The sequence below is a fragment of the Lipotes vexillifer genome, unplaced genomic scaffold (assembly GCF_000442215.2).
Source record: "Lipotes vexillifer unplaced genomic scaffold, Lipotes_vexillifer_v1.1 scaffold36, whole genome shotgun sequence".
Taxonomy (NCBI): Eukaryota; Metazoa; Chordata; class Mammalia; order Artiodactyla; family Lipotidae; genus Lipotes; species Lipotes vexillifer.
The window spans coordinates 1,389,140-1,402,087 of NW_006792448.1; the positions used below are offsets into that span (position 1 = coordinate 1,389,140).

At 45.1% G+C, this 12,948-nt stretch overlaps 1 protein-coding gene across 1 annotated transcript in view; it reads left to right on the top strand.

Annotated features, from left to right (window-relative positions):
• The first annotated feature begins 3,738 nt into the window (after window positions 1–3,738).
• The window catches only part of MYO5B (myosin VB), a 231,381-nt gene continuing 222,171 nt past the window's right edge, over window positions 3,739–12,948 (top strand). Inside the window, 1 exon segment of the mRNA XM_007465591.1 lies at window positions 3,739–3,846. The gene's annotated coding sequence lies outside the window, so the exon portion shown is untranslated.

Sequence of the window (12,948 nt, forward strand, 5' to 3'; positions counted from 1 at the left end):
AGCACATAAAGCAAAACTTGACTGTGGTTACAATTGCCCTTGGAAGTCCTATAAATAGCTCAAGTGCGGCGTATGTGACATTGGGTGAACAGCCCTGCTCAGTAGCTCATAGGCACCTTGAGCCGAGAATCGATGAAGTGATGTAACGGTGGGGAGGCCTCTGCCTGCAGATGTCACCCATCCCGTACCCACCACAATACAGGGTGCACTTCATTCTTGTTTAACAATGAACTGCTGCAATCTCAATGCATGTCCACGTGTGTCTTCATCGTGGGGACGGAGGGCATGTGACAGCATCTAGCACAGAGTGGGTACTCAGATGTTTACTGGATTTGAATCTAAAGCTTGCTTGATCAGATCTGTAATGCACACTAGCCTTTAAGACGTTGTAGGAGATTCTGGTCACCTGTTTGCTCTCTAAGTTGGCATTTACCACCATTGCCCTCCCTTCTCTTGCCTTGCCTGCCCCCCCCCCCGACTGATTAGCTGTTACTCTCCGTAGGAATTGGTCACACCTCCCCCTAGAGTATATTTTTTATATGAATTATCTATCGAACTAGACTGTATGTTCCTTAACATGAGGGTACAGATCTTCACGTTTATACTTGGTCACATGGTGCTTATCACAGTGTTTTATGTATACACCAGGTGCCCCATAAACACACCTTCTCTTTTCACTGATTCCTGTCTCAGTAAACATTTCCTGAGCATCTACTACATGCCAGGGATACAGAAATGCCCCATGGTGTATCTGAAAGACCTTGGAGAAGTAAGAGGAAACTGATGTGAAAGAAAAGACTGCAAAAACTATAAAGAAAGTTGATCATAGAAGAGTTGATTGCGGCAGTCTAGAGTTGGGAAGGGCTACCTCTGTAGTGCACAGGGAAGGAAGGGTTCAGTGAGGAGACGGCGCTGGAACTTGGACTCTGCCCACACAGACAATGAGGAAAGGACATTCTAGGCTGAGGAAACAGCATGTTCAAAGGTAGAGGGCAGCAAACCCTTTCTGTAAAGGGCCAGAGGGTAAATATTTTAGGTTTTGGGGCCATAGGGCCTATGTTACAACTGTCACTGATATGTGGAAGCAGCCACAGACAGCACGTAGATAGAATGTGTCCTTGTGTTCCAATAAAACTTTACAGACACCAATAGTTTTCATGTGTTAGCATATGATTATCATTCTTTTGATTTTTTTTTTCCCCAGCCATTTAACCATTTAAAGACTATTCTTCACTCATGGGCTGTATAAAAACAAGTGGCACACCAGATTTGGTCCAGGGCTATAGTCTGGCCTGTGTACAAAAACAGGGAAGAGTGAGATCATATTGCAGGAGCAGAACAGCAGGTACTTAGGTGTGCCCACTCTGATGCCGTGGGTGTAAGATTCTGCATTTCTAACCAGCTCCCAGGTAGTGGTGAGGCTGAGGTCCTCACCTGGAGTAGCAAGGAACTAAAGTATCAGTAGGGTCCCGTTATGCCCCTGATGCTCTGATGGATTCTGTGGGTTTAGGAAAATATAGATGACAATTTTCTGCCTACCAGGTGTTTTCAGTCTGCTTAAAGAGAAGAGATTTATATAAGTGTAAGAGTAAACGGACCCTCCCAGAGTGAGAATTAAACAGCAGCAGAGCCAGGCAGCGAGGTTCCCCAGTGCTGGGTGCAGTGAACTGTCCGGTGAGAGGCATGTGGACAGCAGGGTTAAGGCCAGAGGAGCCCCTGTGAGAGCTGGGACTGGGCGCCTTGGCTTCCAGTACATCACGCAGCTTGACGATGTCCACACATCACCACCTCCAGTCACTTCCTGTTGGCATTTCCCCCTTCTTCTGTTGTTTGTCACTCTATTATCTTGAGCCTTTCCTGACACCACTTTACACTGAGTGGAGACTTGGCTTTGAATAGAGCTTCTTGGGTGCGCTGTCCTCCCTCTGACTGGAAGGGGAGTCCCAGCGGCCTAACTCAGGGACAGGAAGTGTAGCGAGGCTAAGAAAAGTCACTCACTTGAAGCTGGGGGACAGGAGCTTAAAAGTCCCCACAGCTGGATGGATGGTGGCCTTAAATGGTAGAGCACGAAGTAAGTTAGAACACCTGAAGGGAGAGAAATGTTGAAACGCTCGGTTTTCTCTGGAGATGCCTCCAAACATTCTTCATGTATTACTCTATAGCACTCAGATACTATAAAGCTCTAGAGTATCTTCCTCTAAAGATATAGGAATACCTTGCTGTAGTGCAGGCTCAGAGTCAGAGAGACAATCCTGTGAACTTGATTCATTGTAAAACCAAAAACAAACGACTTTGGCTTTGTACCCTGAGCTGGGGTATCAGCGATGCAAGTTGGTGGTGGTTTGCTTTCCCATTAACTGGTGTTCTGAATCTCTTGCCTCACGACTTTCACTCCTTGATCCTGAATTAGAGACAAGTGTAGCAGGGGCCGGGCCTTGCTTTTAAAAAAGGCCAGTGTTCACGTGGAGCAAGATGCAGTAAAAAAAACAGGACCAAAATCAAGTCGGCAACTGACCGGCCACAGGGCCTGTGCTTTGCTGTCCCTCCACGGGGGAGGTGGGTTATGCTGACCCAAGCACACATTCTGGCTGGCCTCTGGTCTTAAGAACTATTTATTTCAGGAGTATTAATTTTGCTAAAAATTTTCTGTGGCCATTTTATATATATATATATATATATATATATATATGATTATACATAAATACAAATATACAAATATAATTATATAGAAAAATTAAAAAATATATATAATGGGGGGGTATGTGCCCGTGTACACAGACAGCTTCTCAAGCAAATAGGCCCTATGGAAATCGCATACCTATGAGACAAATACTGAGAAAATGTGTCTGACAGAGGTAAGGAGCGTGGTGCCGAGAGGGACAGCCACTAGTAGATGCTGCCGTTTGGTGCATCAGACCCGTGGTTCTCCCTCGCTGCACGTTACACTCACCTTGGAGCTCTCATGTCACCTCAAATGCTGCTTGGGTCTGAGGTGAACCCCAAACTGGTCTTTTCAAGGCTCCCAGGTGATTCTAATGTGCAGTCAGGGCCGAGAGCGCGGGAGTGACACTGACAGTTCCTCCCACTCACCAAGGGCTGCGTTCTTCCCTGCCAGGATTTGGCCAGCTTAATGACCTTGTGGATGCTCCATCCGGATGGGGGCTGGGGAAGGATGCATGAGATTTGTGCGTGTGTTTGTGGCTTAAAGAATGCACAACTAAACTGAGATTGCTGACAACTCAGGAATATATTAACACAGTTTCAATTTGCTGACCACTTTCACTTCTGCAGGAAAATGGCTTTGACCCTGAATGCAGAATATCAAAGCAGAGATTCCCAAGCTCTGAAGACTTGCTACATTGTCTTGTTGGGTTTTGCATGTGTTGTCTTAATCTTTGTGGGCAGCACACTAGACACTCCCTCTGACATTGCAATTTTGTACCACCTTTTGAGATAATGGTGTAAAACTCTGGATATAACCAAATCTAAGCTTGGCATTCCCCTGGTAGAATTTGAATTTCATTGATCTGTGACATTCTGTTAGGATCTAGAAGGAGTCCTCTGTAACCAATCCTGTGAGTTGTCTCTTGTCATGGTATTGGATCGCCTTGTATCTTGAAATGAGAAGGGAGGGAAATGTGTACAGATGACTTTAAAAGTTCTGAGGGCCCCTCATAGAGAGCATACCTGAAAGCTTCTCTTAGCAACTAAGTTTCTTCTCTTTTAATCATTCAGTACACAAGGGTCTGGATCCCTGACCCCGATGAAGTGTGGCGCTCGGCTGAATTAACCAAGGACTACAAGGAGGGTGAGAAGAGCCTCCAGCTCCAACTGGAAGATGAAACTGTGAGTGCAGTGCTGGGGATGGGAGTGCAGAGCTCTCCTGAGCAGGGTTGGATGCTACATTGTGGCTAGAGCGCGTCCTGCACGTTGGAGCTTCTGAGCCCCTGGCATCCGTTTTGTTGCTGTTGATGGTGATGTATGTGAAAGTTTAAACTATGAAGCTGCTGAATGGATGGCCCATTACAAGCAAGTGCCCATTGGTGTTAGCAGCTGAGAGATGGCGGGTGACTGAGGCAAGAATCTTCTCGGTGGAGTGGGGGGCACAGGAGGCCCTCCGTGGGGTTGAGGCTCCGTGGGAGGTGAGGGGGAGCCACTTAGCATAAGAGCCAGTGCCTGGTACAGTGGTTGGAGTACCGGCTCTGGACCCTGCCTGCCTGGGTTGGGGTCCTGGCTTGGCCCTTGCTAGCTTTGTGCCCTTGAGCAAGTTAGCAATTTTTCTGTGCCTATTACTTCATCTGTGACATGGCGGTGATAGTTTGTCTAGGGAGCTCGTTAGAATAAAATGAGTTACTATGTGGCATGTACTTAGAGTCGTGCCTGGCAGGTAAGCACTCATTACATGTTATTTGCTCCAGTGAGAGGTTTTGGTCTTTTTTGTTTTTTGTTTTTTGGCTGCACTGGGTCTTTGTTGCTGCGTACGGGCTTTCTCTAGTTGCGGCAAGCGGGAGCTACTCTTCGTTGCAGCGCTTGGGCTTCTCATCGCGGTGGCTTCTCTTGTTGCGGAGCACGGGCTCTAGGCGCGTGGGCTTCAGTAGCTGGGGCGCGTGGGCTTAGTTGCTCCGCAGCATGTGGGATCTTCCCAGACCAGGGCTCGAACCCGTGTCCCCTGCATTGGCAGGCAGATTCTTAACCACTGTGGCACCAGGGAAGCCCCGAGAGTTTTTTCGTTAGTTGATTTTCAGGTGGTTTCGCTCAAAAGGAAGACAAGGTAGTAACCAGGAAATTGTATTCCTTCTAGAAGATCTGATTCAGTTTCCCTTTTCATGAGCCTTTTGTCACTACCCTTCCCTATGATTTGTGCATTTCACAAATATTTGAAGGCTTGCACTGTGCTGGTCATGGGGGTTTATGGGTGATCGGTTGTGGCCCTGCCATTTGTGGGAGCTCAGTGCTGGAGGGCTCAGTGAATGTGAACACAGAAATACGGGAAAGAGCCTAAGCAGGCTGCAGTAGGCACAGAAGCAGTAGACTAGGTACAGGAGGAAAGTGAGGAGGGAGCCGAGGTGAGGGTGTCCGGGGAGGGGCTGTGGAAAGGAGCCAGCATTGAAGACTCAAGCCCGGGTGGGTGGAGGGGAGCGTCCAGGCAGGAGTTGTGCGCCAAAGCCCCGAGGCCTCAGTGTGTCCCCTTTGAGAGTGTGGAAGGAAGGGAGGCCAGTGCACCTGGAAGCCACTGCAGAAGGGGACAGATGGGACAGCCTGAGGCTGAGGATGCAGGTCGTGCATGCAGGGTTTATAGTAGGGGAGACTGGGAGATGGACAGGCTTTGAACCAAGTGGCCAAAAAGATCAAGATTTGGCTTTGGGATGGGTCAGGTTTGAGGGGCTGCAGAGCTGGCCTGGCCTGGAGTGATTATTGCCTCTCTTTGAACTGCAGGAGCACTGAAAGTTTGTCCCCCATCACTTAGCCTTTGATCATTTACTGTCTTACTGTTTTTCCTTCTTCCAAGCTCTTTGGTTCTGTCTTTCTAGGTAGTAATGACCTGCTTGAGAAATGGACCTTGTCTTAATGCTTTGCTCACATGTACTTAACAGTGGGTGGTGACTGACACATTGATTAGTAGGAAGGTTGGTCTTCCCCCTGCTAACTTCTGTTTTGTATCAACTTTGAGCACATCCCTTGGTAAACCTGGGACAGTGAGTTGGTTAGTTTGTTAAAAGTTGTTTACACTAAGGTGTGCTCACCTCCCCTTCCCCTTCCTGGCCTGCAGACTTTGTCAGCTCCTCTTGGTTTTGAGGTGAGAAACAAAATTCCCAACGGATGGAATCATGTTTACCATGTTGAATAACTTTCCACCCCACACCCAAAACAAAATAAAATTAGTTCACCCACGTGAATGGTGTATCTTCCACTCCAGCAGATTTCATTTCAGTTGATCTTGTAAGTGGGTGGGTGTTTTTTTAAGAGTTGTATGGAGGGAGTGTCTGCAGTGTTGCTAAAACAGAGCAGATGTTTGCCTCCGCAGTGGAGAATGAGTTCTGCCCTGCGTGACTAGTCCTGGCAGCTGCCCAGGACCCCTCCCCTGCTACATGGCCATCAGCTGTAATCAGAAGAGATGGCTGGGGCTGGAGGTTAGCAGTTCTGGAGAACTAATGGGCTCTGAGCATCGGACTCTGTCCAGGTCGCTCGTGGACTGTGGTTTGTCCACTGCTGGCTCTGAGCTGTCATTAGGAGCCACTCAGCTGAGCTGTGGACCAGAGGCAGGAGAACAGAAGCTGGATGGCTGGACTCTGAATGTTTGAAGAAACGCCTCTGTAGCTAAAAGCATCTTTGATGTACCAGGTTGGCTGAAAAATCCACCCCGGAGTCTCTTTCCCCGCCCTCTGCTCCTCCCTCTGAAGTCCGATAGTATGGGTTTAACTATCAGCAAAGGTTGAAAATAAACTAATTCTCTTCTAAAACAATGAAGTTCTTAACCTATGGCTTCTACCTTAGCAGTAAGTAACCTGTGTGCTCTGCTCTGTTCAAGGTGGTCAGGGCCCGCAGTGTTCCTCTAAAGATGTTTCTTTTCCCCTGTTGCTTGCTTGCTTCTTATTTATTTGTTTATTTATTTGGGTAAAATATACAAAACATAAAATTTACCGTGTCAACTGTTTTTAAGTGCACAGTTCAGTGGCATGAAATACTTACCCATTGTTGTGCAGCCATCACCACCATCCATCTCCAGAGCTCTTTTCATCTTGCAAAACTGAAAGTCTGTACCCATTGAATACTAACTCCGTATTTCTCCCTTTACCTGCAGCCCCTGGTAATCCCTGTTAACCTTTGTCTCTGAGTTGGATTCTTCTGGGTACCTCAGAGAAGTGGAATCATATAATACTTGTCCTTTTGTGTCTGGATTGTTTCAGCCCAATGTAAGATGTTTTCTGTTTAAGCCAGTGAGAAGATGGGAAACTTCTTGGGGGGAAAAGCATCGTGTCTTCTCTTTTTCTCCCCACAGCTGTGAAGGGTGCAAGGTATGTAGGTGTGCCAACCCTTAGCACAGTACCCTGTTTAGACCAGGTAAAGCACCTCAGTGTATGCAGACCTTGGTGATAAATGCAGCTACCTAATTCTTTGCGCTGCGTGGAGCTCTGTGTGGCAGACCTTCTCTCAGTTGCCCCCACTTCCCTTACAAACTGCTCAGCTCCTGCCCTCTACTGGCAGGGAAGACTCTCCCCGTTTCCATGGTTTTGCGTTTAAATTCTGTTTTTCCAAACAAGTTTGTATCCCATGTCCAGGGCGAGTACTCCCTGTGTGCAAGGCCCTGGCAGTGTTTATGAGCGAGAGAAGCATGGGGAGATGTGAGCTTTAAGAAGAGCAACGTGCTCTTTCTGTGTCTCTGCATATCCAAGCCTGCGAATGTTTCTGGGGCCAGGGCAAGAATGGGGATGTAGGGCTTCCCTGGTGGCCCAGTGGTTGAGAGTCCGCCTGCCGATGCAGGGGACGCAGGTTCGTGCCCTGGTCCAGGAGGATCCCACATGCCACAGAGCAGCTGGGCCCGTGAGCCGTGGCCGCTGGGCCTGCGCGTCCGGAGCCTGTGCTCTGCAACGGGAGAGGCCACAACAGTGAGAGGCCCGCGTACCGCAAAAAAAAAAAAAAAAAAAAAAAAAAAGAATGGGGATGTAGCCTACGTCTGTTTAAATATTAAAAGCGTATTTTATCAGAATTATTTAGGTAAATCTGACATTTCTAACTCTTGAAAAAATAAAGCATTTAATATATTAAAAAGAAAGTACTTGAATCTCTACTATTCGGTCTCCATCTAGCTGCCAGTATAAAGAACTGCTGCCTTGTGTTGGGCATGTCATGTCTGTACCTACATATAAACAAATTTAAGAGGAATGTGACTTGTTCAGCACTGCAGAGTGTTCCTCATAAGTCAGGTTGGCAGTGGTTGCAAATACTGTACTAATTTGTGAGTACCTCTGAAACCACAATTAGAATGTGCAGAGAAGCAAGGCATTGGATATTCGACCCAACTGGGAACCGGTGTTTCATTATGTGAGAATTTTTTTTGCATTTGTGCTATCTGGAAGGAAGAATTAACAAGATAATTTGTCTTTCCTTTTATCTAAACATCTTTGCTGCCCAGTGCCTCCCCACACTCCAAAGCAGTGTCTATCTCTGACATTGGTGATGTTATAGCCCACCACCCTTCAAGGTGCCTGGACACATTTGTCTTATTTCAAGGACACAGGGCAAGAGGTGTGCAGAAGCATTTCCCTGGGGCCTGACGGCGTTCTTCACAAGAGTGTATGTTGAGGGTTGCAGATCTCACTGTGTCAGCACTGAACGCTGATCCCAGGTGACAGAGGTACCATGTGTTCTTTAATAAGGTTATATTTTGCATTTGTGATGTTGGAGCCCTTTAAGATGCACTGTCCAGGGAAGGGCCCCTCTTGCTCAGGTCTAAGGATGGTACCAAACATATCAGGGTATTATAGCGAGGAGAGAGCAAACACGGTTCTTCAAGTCAAGAAGCGACAGACTCACAGAAGAGCTAGGACTGTTGTCCTTACACATTGGTGTACTCAGACCACATACCTTGAGAGTGCTCACAGAGCTCACATAAACCCCGTGCAGGTTAAGTGCCAGCTGCATGTACATCTGGCAAAACCACAGAGCTAAGAGTATTTGGTAATACTTCTCTGGTACCAGTAAAGCCTCTTAGTGCATGTGACTTTGAGTATTTCTTTTTTCTTTTTGTTTTACTGGTTTTTCCATTCTTTTTTACTTTTGTATTGGTTTACGGATCATCTAATACTTTTTACCTTTATCTTTGTTTTGTTCTCAGTTGCTCAGTAATACACCGTTGAGACAGTATTACACTTTGTTGATTGGATGGCAAGGATAATATGGAAGACAATATTTATATTGTACATATGCAAAAAAACGTTTCCTTAAAGTTATAAAATAACACATTGCATATAAATATCTGTTGGTAATATTGTTACCAGTACAATTAGTTATCTTGTCTACAGTGGTATTTTTTTAAATTAATGTATTGTAAAATACACGTAACATAAAATTTACCATCTTCACCATTTTTAAGAGTACAGTTCAGTGGCATTTACATTGTTGTGCAATCATCACTACCATCCATCTCCAGATGGATCTCTGTTACTTAGTTATTATCATTGACCTCTTCCCCTGCTGTATTCATGATCTTTTCCATCAGTTAGGATATTTTTCCTGGCTGCTTCTGCTTAGAGGTTGGTGAAACAGTGATAATTTGCCCCCAAGGGACATTTGGCAATGTCTGGATACATTTTTGGTTGTCATGACTGAGGAGGGAGGTCTGCCATTGGCATCTAGTGATAGGTAGGGAGCAGGGATGTTGTTAAGAGGTCCCTCCCCCAAAGAAACAACTATCAGTCCTAAATGAAAACAGTGCCAAAGTTGAGAAACCCTGGTTTAAGCCTGTAGAGGAAATGGTCCTGGACTCGCCATTGCTGAAAGACACCATGTTAAAGCTAAACTTTTATAACTCCATATTCTAACAGAATGTGTAAATTGTTTTCCCTGAAATAACTTGAAATCAAAAGATTATTTTTGACTTCACATTTTTATACTGCTGTAATTTTGTTTATAATTTAAACTTCTTAATTGCCTATTTTCATTTGTGGTTTTTTTCCTTTAATTACTTGCATCACCATTCATTCATTATTCATTCATTAAAAACAGTTATTATTGAGCAATTATTATATGCCAGGGTCTGGTTATACAGCAGTGAAAATGGTACATCTGTACCTTTGTGGAGCTTTCAGTGTAACTTATAATGAATGTAATACATACACAAATATAGGCTTTAGAATATGAAAAGTTCAAGGCCAAGAATCTTTAGAAATCCATTAGAAACATGGTAAGGTGCTTGACTCTACCGCGCTGCTCCCTCTGTCTTCACTCCCCAACCCCACACACTTTTTTGAAACCCCCTTGGGCAGCTACCTCAGAGTTTCTTGCTGACTTAATAAAGCAGGAACACTTACCATGGTAGAGGTGGCATGCAAACGTTCTACTATGGTTCTCAGCCCCGCTGCAGGTTATGTGGGACCCCATGATTACTTCCGTCCAGAGAGCTCTAGGTAGAGTTCCTGTCTGTCACTTCCAGGCAGAAGCATAGAAGAGCCTATGGGAGTTTGCCATGCTCTCTTCTTCCTCTGCCTGGTGACGGTGGAGGCCACGTGTTAATGTCTGGTTGACCTTGTGGAGCAGAGCTTCCATCCCCTCCAGCCTTGGGTACCTAGCATGAATGAGAGAGAAACTTTTGTGGTACTCAGCCGCTGAGATTTCAGGGTTAATTTGTTATTTCTTCATAACCTAACTCTTCCTAACTAAGAAGTTCACATGAGTCACGGAGTATTTTAGTTTTCAAGTAATTGCATGCCTGTGCTTAGGCCTGGGCTAAGTGATATGAGGCAAAGAATAAGAAGGTTCTTTTTTTTTTTTTTTGCGGTACGCGGGCCTCTCACCGTTGTGGCCTCTCCCGTTGGGGGGCACAGGCTCCGGATGCGCAGGCTCAGCGGCCATGGCTCACGGGCCCAGCCGCTCCGCGGCATGTGGGATCTTCCCGGACCGGGGCACGAACGCCTGTCCCCTGCATCGGCAGGCGGACTCTCAACCACTGCGCCACCAGGGAAGCCCAAGAAGGTTCTTTTTAAGAAGTAGATAAAGAAAATTTGTTTCTGCTACTCTACCATATATGCTGATTAGTAGCTCCAAATATTTGTGTTGGGATTTGTCATTTGAAGATGTTTTTATGATTATGTTCTCTTGCTGTGGTACCATGTAACATGGATATGAGTTGAGGTGTGGGAGAGGTCATGAAAAGATCAGACATTTCATTCAACTGGTATTTTTAAGCACCTACTAAACATTATAGAATCACAGATCTACTGAGTTTAGAGCAATCTAGACCAACACTCTCCAAGAGAACATTGTGCTACAGTTGGATGTTCTCTATCTGTATTGTCCAGTTTGGCAGTCACTAGCCACATGTGGCTATTGGGCCCTTGAAATGTGGCTAGCATGAGAAACTGAAGTTTTAATCGTATTTAACTTTAATGAATTCAATTTAGATAACCATCTATTGGCAAGTGCAGGTCTAGACCAATCCTCTACCTTATGCCACCCTCTATATTCTCAAGTGTTGTCCAGTATCATTTGCTAGATGGTGACCAATTGGAGACCCCCACCTGTTCCTTATTCCCAGCTCCTGGACTTGGAGAGGAGAAGGTCCACTCCAGGTGTGTGACCGAGCATTAATTTTGTGAAGGGTGTTAACATTCAGCCTCCTCTTTACCTCCGAAGACCCAGTTATTATGTAGTGAAGTCTTTTGTGCAGAAAGTTCAATGTCTCTGATCGTGTCATAAACCCTTTAATTTCAAATGAAACCATATTAACCATAAGTGTTCAACCCTAGCAGTGCTGTTAGAATCAAATACCTGTTAGAGAAAACAATGTGTTCTTAAGGCTCTCATTCCCTCCCTCCCTCGCCCTGGATATGCACAACCCCAGAAGTCTGTAGTTTTAGAATGCTGAGCTTGCAGCTCTCACTTCTTTGCTGCTGCTCTGGGCATTTTTATTCCTTATCAATTTTACTGTAACCAATACCATTGGCTTATTTTTGGACCATGTTTTCACAAAACTGCCTATGCCTTTCCCTCCACACGCTTCGGGGGAGAGTCTTTTGAGGGGAGATTCATCTGAGAAAATATGGAATGCCAGCATTTCTGCCTCAGGGTTTAAAGAGACCAGGCTCAGGTCCCAGCTTTCTGATCTGAAAAATGAGGGGTTGTCTGGGGGAGCTCTGTGGCTCTGCACCTGGCCGCCTCTGTGCTGCTTACCAGGGAGGCGGGGTGGAGAGCCATGTGGGAGACCAGAGCAGACGCGCTCCTGCTGGGCAGAGGGACATCAGCATTGGGAAGTTTATCAGAGGGCTCAGGGAGGAACGTCTGGTTAGAGTCCCAGTGACACCACCCACTCTACTGGAGATGAAGGGGGTGAGGGAGCAATTCTAGAGTTTAATGAAATAAAAATCAACTCTGATCAGTCTCCATTTCCCACTTGTTTCCCACCTCTTGGAAATTTTATCTGCATCTTCATGATAGTTGTTTGCTGGTCTCCTGTATGAAGTAAGTTTGATAAGAATAAAAGAGCTTTTTCACAGAAAGAAAAGAGCCTTGATTAATATTTTAAAAATCCCAACAATAGAAAACTGTACAAAAGAAAACTTCACTAACACAGGTAGCCATTGATATTTTGTTGGGACGTTATTCCAGTCAGACTTTAATATACAGTTTTAAATAAATGGAATCCTATCATAGATTTCATACTGTAACATGCCTTTTGTTAGATGCAGCAGAATGCTGTGGATAGCTGCCTGACCGTAAATATCAGGCTGTGTCGTGCTTTACTTCTGTATTTACAGCTTCGGGAGATGATACATTTGCTCATTTTTAAGATTGTCTCCTGGGGCCAAGGAAGAATATATTTATGAAAAATTCTGACAAGGTGTTGCCACCTGCCCTCCAGAAAAGTTAAATCAGTCTGAACCCTTTTTGCCCTCACCCATCCTGGGTGTCAGTTTTTATGTACTTTTACTTAGCTGGTGGATAGTGGTGCTAATAATCTTTTATTTGCATATCTTTTGTTAATGGTGAAGTTGAATAGTTTTTCACATATTGTCCATTTGTAGTTCTTACTTTGTGACTTGTATTCTGTGCACAGTTTTCTGTGAGGGTATTGGTTTTCTTTTTGATTTTTTACGACTCTTTGGATGTTAAGAATATTCTATTAAATAATGCAGAATAACTGTTCCCTTCTCTCAATTTACTCTACATATGGTGTGTTTTATCATGGTTTTAAAGTTTTAGGTTATAGTCAAATTAATGAATATTTCCCTA